The sequence below is a fragment of the Anabrus simplex genome, chromosome 3, assembly GCF_040414725.1.
Source record: "Anabrus simplex isolate iqAnaSimp1 chromosome 3, ASM4041472v1, whole genome shotgun sequence".
In the NCBI taxonomy this organism is placed as follows: domain Eukaryota; kingdom Metazoa; phylum Arthropoda; class Insecta; order Orthoptera; family Tettigoniidae; genus Anabrus; species Anabrus simplex.
In genome coordinates this window covers 502,906,232-502,923,438 of record NC_090267.1, presented here as the reverse complement: position 1 = coordinate 502,923,438, position 17,207 = coordinate 502,906,232, and positions in this window count along the sequence as shown.

Sequence of the window (17,207 nt, the reverse complement as noted above, 5' to 3'; positions counted from 1 at the left end):
CCAAGTAACTTGAGGTAAGAAGAAAAATCCTTGTTGTAAAACTCTTTACCTTGATCAGTTTGAAGAAGCCTTGGGCAGCGTTTCGATTCTTCAACAATATGTTTAAATGCTTCTTAAACTTGAGCTGCTGTTTTAGAACGCACGGGTTGTGCAAAAGCAAACATCGAGTACACATCGATAACAGTAAGTAGATACTTATACCCCTTATTACTAGAGGCATATGTAATCATTTCTACTAAGTCTGCTTGCCAGAGATCATCTTTTCCTCGTGTAATAACGCGTCTGCGACAGTAGGTGCGACGTGCTGGTTTATGTAACACATGTGCGATGTTTACCTTTACAAGTGAGATCTTCTCTTGACGAGCCATTACAAAATATTACCGGCATAACGTAGTTCTCTTTCTATTTCTAGAATTTCTGATCCGTGACCAGTGTCCAGCCTCTTGCGATGCTCTTAAAAGTTGTAATCGTTCAACGAGTAAGTTTGGGTCATTCCAGTATATTACATCCACATACGGCAACAAAGGCTTGTAGATAACATCAAGACTACGTGCAATCGGAAACAGCTTAGAAATTAACTCACGATACTTGTAACTCTTATTCGCATTTACAGCTTCTGTTCTCTTGTAATTACGTCGTGTTGCATCAGTAGCAAAAAGTATTGCTTTATATTTTTTAAGACCATCTTGTAAAATTATATCCTTGTCAGGTATTCGTGTGAAAAGAAGTTCTAAGAGTCCTTTCGTAGGTTTATAGGTAACACCTTTCACAATGAGTTTGTTGTTATTAATCTTAACATTTGAATTTCCTATCCGGAAACAGTCATCTTCGTAGCGAATACCGTAGGTAGTGTCAGTTTGTCCTGTAAAATGTTTTTCTATATAAGGTGCAAAGAGAGATCCATAGGTATCTTGAATAAAAGTTCTAAACTGATTGCGATACTCTGGTGTAATCATAACCTCAAAGATGGTAGATTTTGCGTCGATGTAGTCGGTGTTTCAGCAATAACATCTGTGGTTAAAAACTCAACACGCTTAGATGGTGATGTATCATTAAGTTCTTCTTCTTCTTCTTCTTCTTCCTTATCTTCCTCTTCTTGATCTACATCCTGCTTCTTCTCTTCCTTATCTTGTTCATGCTTTTCTTCTTCATGCTTCTCTTTATGATATGATGTTTGCATAGAAGCAAAACTTGAAGTAGACTGCGGTAATGAAGTAGAATTAAAAATTTCTTTGAGTGGTGTACTTAGTTGTGTTTTTAAAAATAAATCCGTGTCTGCTTGAATACGTTTAAGCTCTTTAAATTTCCGTCGAATATTGTTTCGAGCTTGGATGATATGTTTTGTGATCTCCTTGCTAGATATTAACATGATGATGGTTTTTAATCAAGTAGTTACTGTAATTCTGTGTTAATGCATATAAAATGATCGAAACCCATGCGATATCGTCCATGCTGTACATCACTTTCTTTATCAATAACTAAAAAGCTGGAACGGTGCAATGACCAACATTTAGCACACATACGTTTAAAGTCATCGAATGTCATATCAGTGTTAAAATGATCGTTATACACATGTCGCATGTTGCGCTCATTTTGCCGAAAAAGCACAATAACATTTGCGTTGTCGCGTATCAACTGCTTAGGCACACGAGAATAGGTTTGGCACAAATAGATGCAATCAACATATTTATGCCGACCCATACTAAAGAATGCACGAATAACGTTTTGCTGTTCTGTTGCAACATCATCAAAGATCATAAGAGAATTAGGAAGCACATCGTCTGGTGATGGTACTTGTTCATGCGAATTAAATTTAAAATATCTTATTCCATCTTTAACTAGATCGTGCATTACAGTTTGTAGAATAGTATATAGCGGCTGATAGAGTGACTTTGCGAAAACGTAAATATTCTCGAAGCGTACACCATTTACAGAAGTAATAAGTGTGAGTAAAAGATTTGTTTTCCCGCATCCCGACGGGCCTGATATAATACATCGAACAGTAAAAGGAAACAACGTTCCATAACGTTTTCCTGTAGTTGTACTAGAACTGGGTAAGAGATGTGGTACAATGTCGGTAACAGGTAGCGTGTCTTGCTGCTTTATAATCTTCATGATAACTGAATCACAAAAGTACGTAATAGTAATGTATATATTAAACGAAACAAGAGGTAACGGTTAGTTTATGATTTGCTCTTGACTAGTAAAGTCGTGTCCAGCATGGTAAAACAACGATATCCAAACGACATGAAGAAGAAGAAGAAATTAAAAACTGTTGGATGGAAAGATGTTATAAAGGCTGCGCAAAAAGCTATTCGAGGGGAATACAATCCTCGTGTAGCTATTACTAAAGCGTTACGCGCAGCAAGAGCGAGAATTTCTCCAAAGTGCAGAGCAATATTTAGTAAACGTGCACGAATTATTCCTGTACCAAAACGAGGAGGATTTCTTCCTGCGCTGTTTGCTGGCTTAGCAGCTTTAGGGTCATTGCTAGGTGGTGCTAGTGCTGTAGCGAGAACTGTCAAAGCTGTAGAAGAAGCGAAACAACAGTTGAAAGAGAGTGAACATCATAACAAGACGATGGAGGCAATTGCGTTACGAGGCAAAGGTATGAACATGAAGCTAGCGCCATACAAGAAAGGGCTTGGTATCTACATTTCTCCAAAACACGTCTACTGAATGCACTGCCATATCGAGCTCTAACGCATGATGAAGTTTTTACGTTTGCTAAACAACTAGGAATTCATTATTTTCGAGGAGTGTATATGCGCGATCAACTACCAGCACGCCCACGTGAACATGAAAGTGCCGTAATTAACTTGGACGACAGTCGTGGACATGGAACTCATTACGTTGCTTATGTAAAACGTAAATCTAAAGTATGGTATTTTGATAGCTATGGAGACTTACCTCCTCCTTTTGAGCTCATACGTTATTTCGGAAGCAGTGCGGACATTGTTTACAATAAAAACCGTGTGCAAAACTTTAATACACGCAGGTGCGGACGATTATGTCTTATGTTCTTATATCAAACCCAGACAGTAGAGAAAGTGCATTAGTGTCTACGTGATGACGAACAGTGAAAGAACGTTTGCTGTACGTGGAGAAGGACCTGAAACAACCGTCTATTTTAATCCACCAATCGAACTTAGCTATCAGCCGCATAGTCTTGGACTAGTATCGTTTGAAAGCTACAATAAAATCTATAATGTGCGTGATGGTGTAAACAAGTTCTATTACGATGAGTATGTGCTAACACTACCCTCAGGTAGTTATACAGTAGACGATATTCATGACTATATTGAAAGTACGTTAATTGATCAGTTTTGGGAAGATAGTTTTAGTAATCATAATTACAAGTTCTCAATCACTATAAGCAACGTTACACATAAATGTGTTATTGAATCATCATTTAAGATTGACTTCAAATCACAACCTGATTCGATTGGACCACTGCTTGGATTTTCATCGAGGGAGCTCCTACCGAACGTACGTTACGAGTCTGATCAACCTATAAAACTCTTCGATGATTATAATGTGAACATTACTTGTAATATTATTACAGACTTGAATAGTAATCTACAACCTTCGCACGTCCTGCACGACTTTATTGTTACAGAGGAACGTGGATACACTATTTGTGAGAAACCAGCAGTAGTTCTTTATCATCCTGTGTCTGTAAAACACATTAGCAACATTACTCTTAGACTTGTAAATAATCATAATCAGCTTATTCATTTAGATCAGCACGCGTACGTAGCTTACAAATTACATCTTAAACCAGTATGAAAACCATCTATAAAACACGGTGTACATTCCGGAGACATACTACACGTGTGCAGAGTCTCAAGGAGTTAACAGATACCCATAAGCAGATACTCCAAGATTTAGGATATACACTACTACAACAGAATGGAAGAAATGCTAGACATTACGAATACAGTAGAAAGTCGTGAAGGTGTAGTACGAAGTGAGCTTCATTCCTATCAACCTTTTACGTTTGGATTAAATAACAATGATGAAATTCATTTTATTATTAATCAACAAGATGTTTACACCTTACCACACGAAAGCTACCTCTATATTGAAGGACGACTAGAAAAGTCTGATGGAAGTGGACCAAGCACTTCACAACTAAACAACCATGCTCTAGCTTTTCTCTTTTCTGAAGCGCGATATGAAGTAAATAATGTTGAAATAGATCGAACGAAGAATGTTGGTATTACAAGTGCAATGAAACTCTACCCTTCTTTCTGTGATGAAGAAAGTAATCTTTTACGGATGGCGGGATGGTGTCCAAAAGCTACTAACAACTGGATGATTAATGAGGATGGAATTTTTACGGGTATGTTATCACTGAAACATAATTTTGGATTCGCAGAAGACTTAACACGTATTATAATCAACGCAAAACAAGAGCTTATTCTAATCCGTGATCGAAGTGATTACAATTCTCTTAAAGCAGTAGAAACACCAGTAGAATCGAAAATAACACTGCATCGTATACTTGGCGGATTCCACATGTAACCTTATCTGATCGTGAAAAACTTCGATTGCTCAAGATTGTAGAAAATGATATACCATTACCTATACGTTTTAGAAGTTGGGAGCTGCATGAATATCCTGTGTTACCACCTACAAACAAGCATACCTGGGCTGTTAAAACATCACGTTTTACTGAGAAGCCCTTGTACATTATTTTTGGATTTCAAACTAATCGTAAATTCAAGCACGAAAAAGATAGCTCACTGTTTGATCACTGTAAATTAAGACACGTTAGACTATATCTCAACGGAATTACGTATCCCTACGAAAACATTGACATTACCTTTGAGAAAAATAAGTTTGGGATGCTCTATGACATGTTTTGTAAATTTCAATCATTGTATTATCAGAAAGAAGATCGTCCGCTATTTACACCTCCAGAATTTAAAAATAAAGCACCTATTGTAGTTATAGACTGCTCTTATCATGAAGAATCTATAAAAGAATCTCCAGTTGATATTCGTTTAGAATTTGAAACATCTGAAAACATTCCTGCTAACACAGCAGCCTATTGTCTTATTATTCATATGAGTGATGTTACTTACCATCCGCTAACGAATATTGTTACGAGACTATAAATAAGAATAGATCTTTATCATTTTCTTTAGTGTGTGCTTCGACATCGTACGCTATGGAACAAAACAGCAAATGTGCATGCTGTTTGCATGCTCATACGCAACATCTTATTTATCTTTCACGAGTGAGTGAGGCTATTAAGATGTTCTATAAACATAGATCGTCGATGCCGAAACATCTTATTCAATACTCACCACCAGGATTTTTATCTACGTACGCTGCCTCTTACGTACATAATTTTTGGGGCATCCTTCCTCTACACAGTAAGATGTCGATCGAAGTAGCTTTATGCAGAACTTGTCAACGACATTACAAGCATCGAGGAAAAAATGGTGACGATGATTGGGATGGACCAAATCCGAGGATTGAACACTGTACACAGTGTATGAATGAACTTTCTCTAGTACCTCATGATGATGATGATGATTCCGAATAGGAATAACAGCAAGGTAAGAAGTATATGATCTTCTCTGTAAAGCATAACATACTTACTATAATATATTTCTAAATGTTTTGTTTAATTTGAATGTTGCAGGAGGCATTTCAGAAGCATACGTTGTTAAGAAGCACACCAACCTTGTCAGCAGCAAAAACGAACACTGTTGTAGTGCATTTGTAAATACATATTTGATCGCATTCAAAAAATGTTGTACTTATTGCATTGCTTTACACCGACTTACTCTTAAGAAAAACGATCAGGTCTAAACATGCACAATGACGTCATCACAACAGCACGTGCTTACTCTAGCTTTCCCGATGCATGTTTAAACTTGTTCGAATTTACCGCTACCACATTCCTTTACACCGACTTACTCTTAAGAAAACGGACAAGTCTAAACATGCATGATGACGTCATTACTGCAGCACGTCCTTACTCTAGCTTTCCCGATGCGTGATTAAACTTGTTCGAATTTACCGCCACCACATTTCAACTAAAGAGTGCAGCAGCGAGGTAAGCAATGTAAGATGGCGGTAGCTAAAGATGGCAGCACGGTGCTCTGTTGATTAAAGATGGCTGCTTCTCATAAAGATTTTTCAAATTATCCGCCACTACATAGAGTGCAGCACTGAGGTTTGCGATGCAAGATGGCGGGTGACAGCTTGTCAAATAGATTTTTTTTTCAAAGGTAAGTAGCTAAAGAGGGCAGCACTAAGGTTAGCAATGCAAGATGGTGGATGACAGCTGTGACGTAAAATTTACCCGCAAGATAGCACCACGATGCTCTTTTCATTAAAGATAGCAGCCTGTTAAATAGAATTCTTTCAAATTAACCGCCTCAAAGGTAAGTAGCTAAAGAGGGCAGCACTGGTCTCTCTGGATTAAAGATGGCTGCTTGTCGAAAAGAATTTTTCAAATTAACCGCCTCAAAGGTAAGTAGCTAAAGACGGCAGCACTGTTCTCTCTGGATTAAAGATGGCTGCTTGTCAAAAAAAGAATTTTTCAAATTATCCGCCACCACAAAGAGGGCAGCACGGTGCTCTCTTGATTAAAGATGGTGGATGACAGCTGAAGAGCACATAGAATTTGTTTCCAAACAAGAGTACGTGGAATTTGTCGCCACCACATAGAGTGCAGCACGGTGCTCTGTAGATTAAAGATGGCGTATGACAGCTGACGAAATTACCTGCATGATAGCAGCATGGTGCTCTGTTGATTAAAGATGGCAGATGACACCTGTAAAAAAAGCACATGGCTTTGTTTCCAAACAAGAGCACGTGGAATTTGCCGCCACCACATTTCAAACTAAAGAGGGCAGCACTATGCTCTGTTGATTAAAGATGGCGGATGTTAGCTGTCAAAAAAGCACGTGAGTTTGTTTCCAAACAAGAGCACGCGGAAATTTTCAATTTGCCGCCACCACATTTCAAAGGTATCTAGCTAAAGATGGCAGCACGGTGCTCTCTTGATTAAAGATGGCGGATGATAGCTAACAGAACTTTTCAAATTCCCCGCTACGACGTCCTTAAGGTAGAAGCCATAAAGAGGGCAGCACGGTGTTCTGTGGATTAAAGATGGCGGATGACAGCTGACGAAATTGCCCGCATGATAGCAACACGGTGCTCTGTTGATTAAAGATGGCGGATGACAGCTGTCAAAAAAGAACATGGCTTTGTTTCCAAACAAGAGCACGTGGAATTTGCCGCCACCACATTTCAAACTAAAGAGGGCAGCACTGTGCTCTGTTGATTAAAGATGGCGGATGACGGCTGTCAAAAAAGCGCGTGAGTTTGTTTCCAAACAAGAGCATGTAGAATTTTTCAAATTGCCGCCACCACATAGAGGGCAGCATGGTGCTCTCTTGATTAAAGATGGCTGCTGTCATGTGGAATTGCCTGCCACCGCATTTCAAAGGTATCTAGCTAAAGAGGGCAGCACGGTGCTCAAAGATGGCTGCTGTCAAAAAGCATTTTTCAAATTATCCGCCATCACACTTCAAAGGTAAGTAGCTAAAGAAGGCAGCACTGTGCTCTATAGATTAAAGATGGCGGATGACAGCTGTCAAAAATCACGTGGATTTGTTTACCGATTCAAATCTCACGCTAGTGAGGTTCAGTTGGTAGCACTAAGGTTTAGGCCCGGCAAGATGGCAGCACTGCGGATGACAGGTGACGAATTTGCAGCTACTGCGATAAAGAGGGCAGCACAGTGCTCTGTGGTTTAAAGATGGCGGATGACAGCTGTCAAAAAGCACGTGGCTTTGTTTACCACGCGCAAGTTAGGTTAATTTGGTACTACTGAGGTTTAGGCCTGTCAAGATGGCAGTACTGAGGTTAGCGATGCGTTGTTGTCTGTCAAAAAGCACGTGGCTGTCAAAAACACGTAGATTTGTTTACCTCGCGCTAGTTAGGTTAAGTTGGTACCACTGAGGTTTAGGCCCGTCAAGATGGCAGTACTGAGGTTAGCGATGCGTTGTTGTCGATGATAGCTGTCAAAAAGCACGTGACTTTGTTTACAAATTCAAATTTCCCGCGGGTGGTGGAGGAGACCTCTGGGAGGCCTCTGGCTGTGGTGGTGGTGGAGGAGGCATGTGGGAGGCCTCTGGCTGTGGTGGCGGTGGAGGTGGCCTCTGGGAGGCCTCTGGCTGTGGTGGCGGTGGAGGTGGCTTCTGGGAGCCCGCGGTGGCGGTGGCGCTAGGACCCGCCTATTATACTACTATCGTCCGAAAGCTGACGGCGACGGCCAAGCTGCCGTCTTGCGAGTGGAAGTGACAATTATTTTGCCATCCCTCAACAGAAGATGTAAGTAAAATTTTACTTATGTTTGCAAGTATTTCGGAATTGTATTTATCTTTCAGTGAACTAGTGTAGTATAACATTTTTCCGTGTTCATTCTTCGTTGAAATATAGTTTTTTTAAGAAAATACTAACGGCGGGTTACCGACCTCGATACCTACTCTTTTGTCCATGGCTGAAAGGTACCGCGATTCTGAAGATATTCTTCGAATTTCGGATGAATAAGAGAAATGATGTAAAAAGTGTACTTACATAGATTTTAACCTCTTTTTAATTTTATATAATTTTGTTTTTCTATAAGTACTTATTTTTTGGTTGAAATAGTACAGAAAAATAAAGTCGAAGGACTGAAAATGTATGATTATTTTACTAACTAAAGTATAAGAAGAAAAGAATTCATTTTGAAGATTTCTGTGTAATACATATTTCTCTGAATTATTTAATTCATATTTTTGTTCAAAACTGTGCTTGTGAAGTTTTGTCAGAAATGCAGTCCTGAATATTTTAAAGCAGCGTGGGTGAAGTGGAGAAAATTTAAGGAAAATGATCAAACATGATGGTCCACCAAGTTGCTGAGCGCGAGCGTGATGCCAGGCCGCGCGAGCGGATGAAGTGTAATGATTTTCAATAGAAAACTTCCTTCACACTTTCTTACATGAAGTAAATTACCAGTAAGTTACGTGTAACTTAGATAACAATGTGAGAGGCAAACTATACCTCGTTAATCCCTAAGTTATTCTAAGTGAACGACGTGCGAGAATACCGATGACTAAACTTATAGCAATGAAATTGCCCGGTAGAGGGTGGGATAATAGCGTGAAGAAGACGCTTATGAAGAGGAGCGCGAAGTTTCTCAAGGCTAATGCGCAGCGACCTCACTGACTTGAGAAAGTTGTACAAGCGGGTAAATGTTTTACGGATTTAAAAGACTTCAAGGAAGCTATGGTCTCCCTGCCTTTTGTCGGTGAGAACTGGTCCGTATGCTGCCGACCACAATTCTGCACTTAAGACTCGTCAATATCTCTTCCGATGTTGGCGGAAAAGTGATGCTTCCTACAGACAAATGGCATTTAAAATAATTCTAGCTCTGTGAGAGGTGACGTCCGCAAGTTTTGAAATAAAGTACCTATCACATGTCATGGTTTAAACATTCCAATAATGAGTTTTACTAACTTAATTCTAAACCAGTTTACACATATTTAAGATCATGATATGGAAAATAATTTCCACCGTGGTGGCAGTAGATCTGATAGGCTAATAATAATAATAATAATAATAATAATAATAATAATAATAATAATAATAATAATAATAATAATAATAATAATAATAATAATAATAATTGTTACCGTGTTTTGGTGGTAGTTATGCATGAAAGAAGGTGCTGGGTGGTGAATAGGTCTCAAGCTACTAAAGTGAAATTAATTTTAAAATTTAACAAGGTTATATTTTCTTTTCAAAATTAGGTAACAACAAATAGAACAGGTACTTAGTAGCCGAAACACAATTGAAAAATACATTTACATAGGTACCCCATTTGGGGCTTCAAAAGTCAGAAACCTAATTCTTGGGCAATCAGCTCAGTTTTACCCCAAACACATTTTTAACAGAGGGGCAGAAAACCCCATTCATACCTAGGAGCCCTTGCTCCAAATTACACTGAAAGGCCTCCTCGAGGCATACAATATACAATTTTCAAAAGAGCCACTCGCTCTCAATTTTAAGCCTCTCCCAGGCCACACCAAACTCCACCTTTAAGCTGTCCTCAAAGGACATATACACAGGGGTAAAATACCCAACCTACTGAGGTCTATTAAATGACAAGAAGGTTAATACATGACCTCTAAAATACAATTTGAGGGGAGGCGAACTTGCACTCCTAATACACTTTGTTTAAGACCTACTTGGCCTTAGGCCGTTAGTGCAAGGGCTAATCCCATACTACAGAGGTGACTTAAGAAAATAACAATTTACATTACATTACGGAAGAATTGGTTGTGAAAATAAGTTCACCTCCAGACAATGTGAGTGGGAGCTCGAGAGGGTTAGCACTCTCTATCCCAGTATGTAGCTTTCCAAGAGAATAGATGAAAAGAGAAGTTACATTTTAGGAAAAGGTTACATAGTGGAACGCTTAGAACCCGCCCCGAAAGTTAAACTGCTGAGCTAGCAAAGAAAGAATTTATTAATCGGCCATTACCTTGTTGCTGACCGCTGCCGAGGAAAGAGGCGCTTCCCGCCTCCTGCTATGTACTTAATACACTGAAAGATGGAACAGAAGTGGCCGAGAGACCCAAAAATCAGCAGTTTAAATACTCTCGCGGAAGTTTCTAGGCGTTAGGGGAATGAAAACACCCTCCCACAAACACTTTATTGGGTAGGACACAGCAACCTATTCAAGTTGCGGGAAGATACATCTGATTGGATAGAAATTAATTTAAGAAATTCGGGATTGGTTATGTTCAACACAAGGGGAAAGAAGGGGTGAATATTGCCAACTTAAACAATGACTGAAAGAAATTTTACAAAGAACAAACTCTTGAAATTAAATTTTCTCCAACAAAATAGTTCTTTGACTCCGCACTAGGTTGCACTATTGTTGATCTTCAGTAGTGTCCTCTAGGAGAGAAAGTTTACACTTCTTACTTCAAGCGAAACAAAAACACATCAAAAATGACACAGTTCAAAAACTCAAAATTTTCCACGTGGTGACATCTTCTGAGAAGGTAAAGAATTAACAGCGTAGATAAAGTTCAGACTTCCTCCAGCAGAGGAGTTTCACCTGGCGCAATTTTTAAATTAGCGGCGTGGAGGTGTACCGCCCGGTACAGACCTCCCCCCCCAAAATTTCCTCCAGGGGTGACACATGAAATCTGTTTGAAACAAGGTCCAAGTTATGCTGTGGATATGAAGATTGATTGCAGAAGCATTTATAAGATTTCTTAATTTGGTTTGATTGAGTTTCAAAATTTTGTTGTTGCAGATGAAGTAAAGTCTTTATATTTGTAGAAGTTGAATTTCTGAAGATAACTTTTTATACTTGAAAGTGAAGGAAAAAAAATTTTCAAAGTCCACCAAATATTTCAGTTGAATTCCCAAGTGTAGTCATTACTTATAGTAACTGTTCATGTAGTAGATGGTGATGAAGTGGGATGGCCAGACCGGCCGTTGCGGCTTGCGTCCAAAGGAGGCCGCTCGGACCCCTCAAGTACCCTGAGATACCGCTCGCCCGCACTATGAGGGGAGCAGAGGTGTTGAAGCACGATGCGCCCGCGGTGAACATATACAGGCTGCGGGCAAGTAGCAGGTCGTGCGCCGCACATCAGCCTTGGCCGGGAGGAGAGCTCCGGCTCGCCGTGCACACGTCGTCCTCGCTGGGGCCGAGGGGGCCCGTCCTCTGCTCCAGTTGCTGCACGGCGCCGCGCGGCTGCGGGGGCACTGAAACATTAAAGCTTGGCGGCAGAATTGTGTTGGACCATCATCTTCTTTGAGGGTACAGGCTTGTGGAGAGGTTGAGGGGCCAGCGGCGTGCGGATATCCATGGCATTTACTCAAATCAAGCCACAGTGTGTATTGAAGCAGGAGACGGGAGCGTGGTAATGGCCGAGGCAAGGACAGAATGGCAGTTCAACGGATCGGGGAAGGTTTTACACGAGGCTTACATATAAGACCAAAATATTATAGAAGGGGCAGAAAGCCTTAAAAGTTGAACTCCAAAAAATAAATATAACCTTCATATTCCTTTCAAATTATATGAAGCAAGTTGACACAAAATTTACACTGGTTTCACCTGTGACAGGTGAACCCTAAATATCCTCTCGGTGGCTGGATTGCTTACTAACAACGTAACTGGCGTAAGAAAATCGAGAATTATACAAGGCCCATGAAATCTGGGGGCAAGCTTGCCCGCGGGAACAAAATTCTTGACCATCACCTGGTCACCTACCTTCAAAGTGGTGGGTCTCCGTCCACGATCATACTTTTCCCTAACCTTTTCATGAGACACTTTAAGATTGGCTTTAGCCTTCTTCCAAAGATCTTTAATGTTATCCGGATCTATTGTCTCGGGTAGAATGTCATTCAGAGACCAGAGGTTAGAGAGCGGCGAGTTGGGAACAAACTTGAACATCAAAGAAGCTGGAGTAAACTTGTGAGATTCATGAACCGCCGAATTCAAAGCAAAAGCTATCCAATGCAGGGACGTGTCCCACCTGGAATGATCTTCATGATGATAGGCAATAAGTGCGGACCTGAGATTACGGTTAACCCGTTCAGCCAGGGATGGTTGAGGGTAATAAGCAGAAGTAGTTACATGAGAGATGGACAAGTCAAAACAGAATTTACGAAAAAGATTAGATGTAAAAGCCTTAGCATTATCAGATACAATATATTGGCACGGACCAGAAGAAGCAAAAATAGAATTTAAGCAAGTAATTGTAGACTGAGCGGTAGCCAGCTTAGTCGGAAATAACCACGAAAATCTTGTAAAACCATCTACGCATACAAAGATGAACTTGTTGGCATTCCCCTTTGACTGGGGGAAGGGTCCTACATAATCAATATACAGGCGTTCCATGGGGCGCGACGCTTGATAAGAAGACAAAAAGCCTACCTTAGTGGACATGGTGGGTTTACTGAGCAAACAAGATTTACAAGCTTTTACAAGTTCACGAATTTCGCCGTCCATACCTTTCCAGATGAACATTTCACGAATCTTTTCACGGGTTTTAAAGATTCCAAGATGCCCTCCTAATGGGGTCTCATGATAATACTTGAAGATCATAGGTACAAGAACCGCTGGAACAACAACTTTCATCAACTTATCATGCCTCGAAGGGCAACATAAAACACCATTCCTCAGAACATAAGGGACAACATGTTCCCCAGAAGAAAGGGTTTCCATTATCGGAGCCAGCGTCGGATCTTCACGTTGGTATTTCTCGATATCCCTAAAAAGCATGGGAGCATCTGTTAGGATGGCATTAACCTCAGATAGCATGGACTCGGGAGGTGATGAACTGTCGACCTGTTCATGGTTCTCAACGTCATCTGAAAACATACGGCTGAGTCCATCAGCGACAACATTTTCGGTACCTCTGATATGCCTGACGTCAAATTGGAAGGCAGAAATACGGATGGCCCAACGGGCTATACGACCAGTACGACGTGGCCTACCTAAGACCCAGCTTAAGGCTTGATTATCTGTTTCCAGGTCGAATTTAACATGTTCCAGATAGAGACGGAACTTCTCTAAGGCGAATAAGACTGCCAAACCTTCGAGCTCATAGATGGAATACTTGGCTTCTTGAGCCGACAAAGTCCTAGATGCATAGGCGATGGGGCGCCTCCCTAGTTCAGTCTCTTGAAGAAGGACTGCAGCTACCGCTGACGACGACGCGTCGGTTTGGACGATGAATTTCTTCGAGAAATCAGGCATAGCAAGTACAGGGGCATTACAAAGTGCTAATTTAAGGTCTTCAAAAGCGGCTTGTTGAGAAGGTCCCCACTCGAATTTGATGCCTTTCCTACGAAGAAGGTTTAAGGGCGCCGCTCTATTAGCAAAGTTAGGAATGAACTTCCTGAAGAAATTCACCATACCAATGAACCTGGCGATACCTTTAATGTCCTTGGGAGGTTTAAAATCACGGATGGCCTGTGTTCTAGAATGATCGACTGCTACACCATCGGGTGACACAATATGCCCTAGGAATGACATAGAGGGCTTAGCAAAGGCAACCTTGGACAACTTAACAGTTAACCCAGCCTTACGAAGGCGATCGAGAACTTCTCGCAGATGATCTAGATGTTCTTCAAAAGTCTCTGAAAATACGACGACATCATCTAAGTAGTGATATAAGTACTCGAATTTGATGTCGGAGAAGACCCTATCTAGTAGCCTAGTGAGCACAGCTGCCCCCGTGGGGAGCCCGAAAGGCACGCGGTTGTATTCGTATAAATTCCAGTCCGTGGCAAACGCTGTAAGGTGTTTAGACTCTTCGGCAAGGGGAATTTGATTATAGGCCTGATTCAAGTCCAAGATAGTGAAGAACTTGGCCTTACGAAACCATGAAAAACAAGAATGAAGGTCAGGAAGGGGCACAGATTGCAACACCACCTTCCGATTGAGAGCCCTGTAATCAATGACAGGCCTGAAGCCTCCTTGGGGTTCCGGGACTAGAAAAATAGGCGATGAATACGCCGACTTAGAGGGCCTAATAATACCATCCTTCTACATCTGGTCGATAATTTCTTTCAGAGCCTTCATTTTAGGTGGAGATAGCCTATAAGGTGGAAAACGGACAGGAATCGAATCCGTGACCTCAATTTTGTATTCAATAAGGTCAGTAACACCAAGAGTATCAGAGAACACCTCTGGAAATGACTAACATAATTTACGAATACTATCAGCCTGCTCCTCAGGTAGATGTCTAAGGTCTAACAACATCTCATCCTGGGTAGGCGAAATAGATGAACATGACACAGAATTACACTTAAACAAGGGAATTTTACAATTGGACGCAAATTTGAATGTGCACGACTTACTCTGAAGATCGAGCACAAGACCAGTGTGAGAAATAAAGTCCGCTCCCAGTATGATGGGGCAAGACAAGTGCTTAGCCACAAACAATTTAATTTTCCATGTAAATTTAAAAATACGAATTTTGACCAGTACGGAACCTAGAATTTCTAATGGAGATGAATTAGCCGAAACATATTGAATAGGAGATGAGACGTAGTCAGGTAGTTTACAAACAGCTTTCAATTTAGAATACCATTCAGCCGAAATAATCGAACAAACACTGCCTGAATCTAAGAGAGCTGTTATAGGCTCGTTATTTAACTCAATCTTAAGAAAAGGAACAGGTGCGGGGGTATCCGCCGCAATCCTAAGACACTCTTTGGGGCATTCAAAAGATGTATTCGAAGACTTATCGTTCCCTGAATTCTCGACCTTTTTGCCAGGGGCTGAGCCTTGGGAAGCAGAATTAGTTGACTCAGCCGCAGCCACTAGTCACTTTTGATTGTTGTTGGAAGTTACACCAGAAGTTGAGCAGGAGGGGGTGCTATTCGAATTGGGACAATTCTTTGCGATATGTGAGAAAGCCCCACATTTAAAACAGCCTTGTGATGAACCCGCTCCATTATTTGCCCTACTAGACTTGATCAGAGGACACTTGTTGCGCAGATGGTCAGGCGACCCGCAAGCATAACATTTACGGGGATTGACTGGTCGGCGAGGTGGAGGCCGAGTGTTACTAAAGGAAGGCGGGGGTTCTTTCGCGACACGCAAAGAATCGGCGTATCTAACTCCTTCCGCTGAGACGGCCAATGCTTCAAGTTCAGAGAAGGTTTGCGGACACGCCGCGAAACACAAATATGACCTATAGGGAGGTGAAATTCCCTCTACAATAGCCTGTACAATCTGATCTTCAGGAAAATGAAGGGCAAACACCCTAGTATAAAACTTAATGTCCTGTATGAAATCAGCCAAGTTTTCATCCAAGCGCTGTACACGATAATAGTACTTCTGAATAAGGGAGGACCTGGCCCTAGCAGGGATGAAGTTAGCTAGCAAGTGGGCATGGAAATCCTCAATAGATGATTGCTCGGCAATGGCTCTTACGATTTTATCAGAGAGAATACCAATAGCATACGGATAGATAATTTGCAAGATTTGACATGGAGAAAGAGAAAAAACAAGGGCATGATCCTGAAATTCCACTAGAAATCTTAAAAATGAAATTACATCACTGGTGGTATTAACGGAAAACTTAGAGATACCTCTGAGCAACATTGCCAATGGATGAGGCAAGCTGCTAAACCCGGGTGACATAGTAGGTAAAGGTTTCAATGGTAATGAAGTTAATTCAGAACGGATGTTACTCAATGATGCACGACGTTCAGATTCGTTGTCCAATGGGGCAGGGATAGTTTGAGCAGCAACGGTTATTCTATTAACTTCTCCCTTGGGAGGCGCTTCCTCACTACCTGCATTTACTATGGTGGGTTGATCAGATTTGGGAGGAACTTCCCCAGTTAACAATTGAGTGACCTTACTAGATAATTCGGAAATATTTTCCAGGAGCGTACTAGCTTCCTTCCTCTGAACATCATTCAGTTTTAGAGACAACAGATCGTTAACCCTATTCGAAAAATGATATAGCCTACCTTGCACACGCTTAATTTGATTCGGAGACGGATCATTTTCATCAAAAAAACTAACTACAGAAGCTAGGCCAGTAACATTCTCCGTGATCGTGGAAAGAGAATCGTCAATTTCTTTCTCTCCCAAATTGGGGATGGAAATGGGCAAATCAAGGGACTCTCTAAGCTTGTTAGTGTCTATTGCAACCGTGCCTCCAGATTGCACATTTCTGATAGTTAATTCATAGATCAACTCCTCCTTGCGCAAATAGTTAAGAAGGAGAACATCGCGAGGGCCGAGCATGGTGACAGAACAATTTTGAAAAACTCAAAAAATTCCAGCAACTGGGAAAATAGTTAGAGTTCGGAACAAACAATATTTAGCCGTCAAAAGGGGCTAAATTGAGACCCATTCAACCACGCTCTGCTACCACTTGTTACCGTGTTTTGGTGGTAGTTATGCATGAAAGAAGGTGCTGGGTGGTGAATAGGTCTCAAGCTACTAAAGTGAAATTAATTTTAAAATTTAACAAGGTTATATTTTCTCTTCAAAATTAGGTAACAACAAATAGAACAGGTACTTAGTAGCCGAAACACAATTGAAAAATACATTTACATAGGTACCCCATTTGGGGCTTCAAAAGTCAGAAACCTAATTCTTGGGCAATCAGCTCAGTTTTACCCCAAACACAATTTTAACAGAGGGG